The sequence below is a fragment of the Hyalella azteca genome, unplaced genomic scaffold (assembly GCF_000764305.2).
Source record: "Hyalella azteca isolate HAZT.00-mixed unplaced genomic scaffold, Hazt_2.0.2 contig6945, whole genome shotgun sequence".
Classification (NCBI taxonomy): domain Eukaryota; kingdom Metazoa; phylum Arthropoda; class Malacostraca; order Amphipoda; family Hyalellidae; genus Hyalella; species Hyalella azteca.
The window spans coordinates 109785-116719 of NW_025937084.1; positions in this window are offsets into that span (position 1 = coordinate 109785).

A 6935-nucleotide genomic window follows, 5' to 3' on the forward strand; every position below is an offset into this window, starting at 1 on the left:
AAGATGCGGCAGACAGTCAAAAGATCTTTAAATTTTTGGAGGAACATAACAGGATCTCGCACTTCGTTTATCATTGCAAAAAAATTAAAAACACGGAAATATCTCTATTATTCAAGAATTGTCACGCCCACACGGAAACAGATATTTTTCATATTACATTTTCTGTGATATCGCCACTTGTAAATAATAACAGTTAATTTCATAACGTACGCAACGTTCAACCCATAACGCTATCAGTACATAATGACATGCCAAAATTTGTTTGTTCTTTACAAAAGAAAATTCCGAAATTTTGTGATTGGTTTTGGTTTCTGAAGCGTTCACTATGATACGCAAAACAATGTATCGGACCGCATACTTATTTGCATGTGGACGCCTACATGTTCGTCATTGAGTCGTCAAGTTGTGAGGCGTTGTTTTCTGTGTCTGCGCGCGAGTTATGGAGACTCGCCCGTTAGCTCCGCTGTGAGCAAAGATGCCGGGACCTGGCATGGAGTGCCGACACCATGAATCCTTTATTTCAAGTCGTGCAAATATTTAATTCCACAATTATTGAAAAACTTCAATTATATGGCGTGAAATTCTCATAAAAATATACCAGTTGTAACTAAAATATAAAGCCAATATAATAAAAATAAAGACGATGTAAAAACGTGAAAACTGACGTAAGTGAAGCAGTTTGAAAACAACTAAATACACAAACATCAACACTTATGTCAACGTATAAATTTACGTTTATGAACATGCTTTGAGATGATTTCTCATCGTCAGAAACTTGCCCTGACTCAATTATTCCGTCCAGTGCAAATTTCTCGATAAATTTTCTTGCTATCGTTGGGGAATATTTTTTCGTGTAATGCACTTAAGAATTGCTCTTAAGTTCGCTCTCCGCCCTCTGTCAGTCAATAAAATTGCCGTCAATGGTGAAGCTGACATCACTTGTTGAGCTGTGGACGCGCAAGCAGGGGCCCAAGTTATCGTACACCAGTCTCGTCACGGTGCAACGGAGAACAGACACCACCCACAGCTTGGGGCTTCCCTGGGCTGGCTCATCACTTGATCGTGACCGGCACGACGTACGATGCCGGGGAAAAACAAAAATTTCACAGGTCTGCTTTGGGAGCGATACTGAAGAGACAGTTAGATTTTCATTAATTGAACGTATTCTTTGTCAAAAATAATATTTAATGACCCCCTAAAGTAGTTGTTAACATATTGAAACGGAAATTCTGTAACGGAATAAGTTTAATGCAGTACGGAAATGAAAAGCTGCTGTAATTTCAACGATTTGCTTTGTAGTTTGCCACTCGCGAACCTTTTGTTGTAAAATTTTTTTATTTAATAATGATTTGGTATAGTATTATTAGCAGATAATTTCCGATGCGTAAATAGAACAGAAATGCAACAATCCGTAAAAGACCGAGCTGCAGGATAAATTAGATGCCAAAACATTGCACTCACAGGATCATTCCATAAAATAATATCGTGAACTTATTAATCATAATGATCATGAAATTAAATAGGTTTTATTTGTAAGCAGGGCCTGATTCAGAGTTATACAAAAGTATTCTTCTATCCAGATGTTTTTACTTGGTGGATATCCTGTAATGTTATACAAGGACACTCGAGGGCAAATATGTTCTGATGCACTGCATGATATGCATAACTAAACTAGTGTTTTATTGAGATTAAGGCCATCCTAGTCGCGAAGGTTGATACTAACGCCGATGAAATGTCCTGATCGACTTAGCGGTGAGGAGGCTATCGAGTCTAATAAGAGATGATCCCAACAGGGTTCATCAGTTTTCGTACTGACGGAGAATCTTTTCTTGTTGTTGAGTGTCCTGCAGTAAATACTGATGAGTTGCAGCTGACGAAAAGAGAAAAAATACATTACAACATAAAAAACAGACAGGAAATTAAACTATTTGTTGGGAGTATAAACTATAGCATAAAATTCTTGATTAATTTATCTGATTGAAGTGCAGGAATATCGAGAATATTTGTGATTTTTAACTTTCTCACTCATGCTCAAGCCAATATTTTTTATCATTGCTGTCCAGATGTTCTAATTTATTAAAATATAGTAACTATTTATCGTATTTTTTGGGATATAAATAAAGATTGGTAATGTTTAAGAATAATTTTGTTTTATAAACTACTGATTGGCAGCCATTTCATTATAGCATTTTTCATAACACTGCTTCGATATTTTTTAATCTAGAATAATTTTTGCCAAAGTTAGAATTAGGTGAAAAAATCATTCCTGTTGAAAGGCACATAAGTGAAAAAGTGAATATTTATTCAGGCCAATGTGTCGATCATATGAGTAGAAATTTGCCCTATCTCGGTGTCACAGCAAGTCAAATAAGTACTCCTGCGTTTTGAAGAAAATAGAAACAACTTAGAAAACAAAAACCGGATACTTTTGCAGGAGTGCAGTACATGACGACATAAACAAAAATTAAGTAAGTACCCTGCTTAATTGGATAAACAAATGTTCTCAATGCAAGATTTTAGCGAGGAAGCGATATGCCATACTTTTCACAATTTGCATTATCTCTCTGCGGTCAAAGAAGTCACTTACAAGAAAGTTTTTTTTCCCAGCCGCATGGCCTCTGACCCGCCAAAACTTGTTTGTTGATCCACAGTGGACCACAAATCACAACAACGGGACATTCGATAGGGGCATCTCTTAGTACTTCCCGCTGGCATACCCGGAATAATGGCAAGGAATGGGAAAGAAATCCAGGAGAAATTAGAAAGCGGTGTTTACGATCTCTCTACATGCAGGGTGTGGTCGTCTTTGAGGGTCGAGAAAAATAGGACTAGCTATGAGCTCGTACTGTGCCCGGTAACGGTGATACGAGACAGATATATTAACCTACTTTTCCTCACATTCATTCTGGACTTTCTTACAAATTTTACATCACTGGGAAACTTTCTAGCTCCAAATTATCATAACGTGATTAATAATACAATTATATGGCAAACTTTTTTAGTTGACTTTGATCGCCTTGCGTCTCGGGGTCTGCGATATAACAAATTAAATTTTTAAGTACCGGTCGATGCTGCTTAGGTACTGAACCTGCCCAGACTTGCATGGCGGGCATCTGAAGGGTTTTTTGACGCTATTCCGTGGTTAAGTTTGTGTAACGAGTGAGTTTCTACACTTGGGAGGGCTTCCACCAATTGGGTTTGTTACTGTACTTATAGCTTTTGCAGACGATATCATAACAACGATGATATATTTTATTAATCGCCTACGGTTGCACAAATTATTATTTTGGATGCTCATGCTGATTACCAATGTCTGTCTTATTGCTTACTTTTTCGAGCATCTAGTGCATGCGCGTCACTTTGTTCCCGACTCTATTAAGATCACAATGTTGTTCGAAGAAAATAACAATTTCAGACCATAACTCAAAATCGACATCAATTATTTTAATTTCCCACTTATTTTATTGTCAGCTAAAAGTTCTTCGTAATGGAGGATCCCACAAAGCACTTCATTTTAATTTAATTGCCGCTCAATCTTTTCCTGGAGCGTTTTCTCGTCCGAAATAATTGCGGTCCAGTAAGTAATGTGATACTTTTTTGTCATAGAGATGGAGAGCGTGGGAACCTCCCGCCTTGAACAATTAGTGCACTAATCCTTCATTTGTGGGACACCAGTTGTCCGTCCGCAATTAAATAAAGCGAAAATTACGCTAAATAAAATTAGAGTTTTCTGGGAACTCTAGTGAGAAAAATGACGCGGAAGAATTTCAATTCAACCAGAAATCAAGTAAAGTTGCTCTTAACTGTCAAAGAATTTTTTACATGGCAGGATTTATGCTTCAAATAAATGGCGCTTGCCTTGAAGAATCAGAATTTCCTAATGAAAATGTCTACAGGTCTTCATCGCAGTGAATGCTCTACCAAGAAAATGTATAATTCCGGCCTGGGTGATGACGTGCTACGTTTAGACTTACGATGGCTCGCTTGTCTCTCGTTCATGCGATGCTTCCGGCTCCTCTTAAAATATTGCGAGCACGACTTGCATCAGTAACTCGTTCGAGACTCAATAACCTTGAAAGAATTACTCGGATTTTCTGAAGACATTCCGGAGGTACGGCTGAGTCAAGTGCGGTAAATAAGGTTATATTCTCCAAGGACTCCCTTATAAGTGAGGACGACGGAGGAATATCCTAGGCTGGGTGTAATTAATTGATGTCACTGGTTTGCTTAAATAGCAAGTTTACTAAAAATATAAAAACAAAGAAAATATATATATTTTTTAGAATTCATATATTTTATATGAATTCTAGATTCTACGAACTGACGATGGAGCTGGACTCCGAAACGTTTTCTATAAAGTTATGAATTTCTGTGAAATTTTCTTTGCTTTTAAATTTTTGGGTATAATTAGAATTATAATTGACCTTTAATCGTGTTGAATTCAATAATAAATTGCTGGTACATTTTTCCAATCTCCGTACTTTAGTACCAGCTTTTCTGGATTTTATTTTGCCGTGTGTTACCGGTAGTCTAATATGTCTCAGAGCATATAACCTCATGTTCAGTTCCACCTTTTTTAATGTTTCTGCTTATTTTTTGAATGTGAGAGTTGTGTGAAGGCAGTCGCATTGAAGTAGCATTTTCATTAGTTATTATTTATTAATTCTTAGAATCAGAAATGACTGCAAGTTACGATTTGTAATTCTCAATGTAAAAAATCCCGCTAGATGTTCTTTCTGCATTGTAGCTTTTGTGTTATTTTTTTAGTCTATTTAAGTAGTCGAACATTTGCGCTTAAAAGAATGTACGTCGAGTAAATGCTTCTTCAGCAGCCCTGTCATGCACCCCTCAAGGTCGCAGGCGGGAACAAACTTATAATTCATTGATACTTCAACTTTTAAACTTCAATTTAAAATACACGGAAAAGATAAAGCATTTCAACATCGCTTGTGAACTGTTGGCTATCATTTGACACTAAAGAACCATCCATTTCTCGACATTGCTGTGTCGTTTAGTTTTAACACCATTTTAATCTTTAAAGATGGCCATCTATTGATTATAGGGAGATTAATAGCACAGGTGAAACAATGCTGCAAAAATTGATCTAACCAAAAATGAAGAAAAAATAAAGCTAGCTTGGCTGAGCCTCGGCGTTATTGGTATTTCCTGTGCTGTATGTATAGAGCTTCTCTAGAGACAACAGACGTGTTACTGAATCCTAATAGAAGCGATACTCTTGTCCCTCAGGTGAATGAACAACAAACACATTGAAAGCGTTTTTGGTGTCACTCGCGATATCACAACATGAGTGTTCATAGCAGTTACCAATTATCGAAATTCAGTCAGTTATTCGTCAGCAAATAAGTTTTATAAATGAATAGTCACAGTGAAAGTTGCGTACATGGTTTTCTTCCTAATTAAGTAAACCATCCAGAAAAGTGAAGTTCAAATACTATGAATGCACGGTAGGCACCTCTGCAGATGTTCTTAGGCACCATCATAACGAGTTGGCAGAAAGTAAAAAATATTGTGAACAAAGAATTTATATTCCTGATACTACCCGTGCTTAGATTTTGATAAAAAAATTTAAAAGCGCACATCCGTTTGGCGGTCGGGTTGGGTTGAAAATGCTACAATTTATGAGATATCCACGTACCTAATCGCTCACTTGGCGTTGCGCGCTCATCTGTTGGTGGTGCGCTCGGGGCTGTCTGCGGACTTAACTTGTCTGTTAGATTATGGGCTTTTATGGCCGACTGTCGCGATCGGTCAATTTAATTTCAGATAATAATTCGAGATTGGTTCCAAAACTCGTAAAAAAAGTCTATTTATCACAGTACAGTCAGCCCGTGATATGTCCAGAGAATTTATCAGTTAGTAAATCCTTGTTAGTGCGTAAAGGCTTGAGTGATGATTTGGAAACTGCGACTGAACGGTCCACATTAGCTGAAAAAATTTAGTAACATGCTCGTCCATGAAATTTTTTAGTGAGCACAAAAACCGAGAGTATTATTGTCCAATCCTGTAACTTTTTGCCCCTCCAGACCTACAATATTCTCAATTCTAGGGTTGGTGTTCAGCAAGCGGCATCGAAGGAACCCAACTGCAGATATTGCTTGTTCGCCCTACCATCTTCAGCACGCAGCGTAGCTCGCTGCTCCCAAGACATGCTTTGTTCGACGTCTCGGACGAATTTACGGCTGCACCCGCGGCCGGTCTCGCGGCCGGGCTCCAGATTCAGTGTACATCGAATATCTCTCAAAGTACTGAACGTAGCTCGATGAAACTTGGTACACGTATTCATTATGGCCTGACGGTGATGTCAAGCTCGTGACAATTTTTTTCATTTCGCCTTCATTCGTGAGTTATATGACGAACGTAAATTCGTCCGAGACGTCTTTGTTCGAAGCATCCGAGCCATAGTAACCGACATACCGAGTCGGTAACATACCGACTGAGCTTATTCTGTTTTCAATGCAATAGGATTTCAATTAGTTTTTTCCAAATGATTGTATAATTAGTAACCCGAGTTTTATAAAGGAATTACTCGCAGCTCAGTGTCTCCCACCATTATTATTGTGCATGCCGGACATCCCACAACACGATTTTCATTGTAGAAGATCAACAATCCTCAACTTACCAACTGGTTTAAAAATTCTCCATCAATCATTAGTGAATTAGGAAACTAATAAAAATTAGTCTTCCTAGTTGATTGTAATGCAAAATTAAAAATAAAAAATAATTGCCATGAATTTCGTTGAATCAGTCGTTATTACGCATAAACGAGCCATCAAGCCTTCTCATATATAAATCTCTGGCAACGAATGTTCTCGCTAGGAAACAATGCGTCGAAACCTTCATCAAAAAGTACACGATAAAGGAATTAGGAATACTATTAGGTGGCCGTTAGTTGGTATTGTAACCAGCTTCTAGCT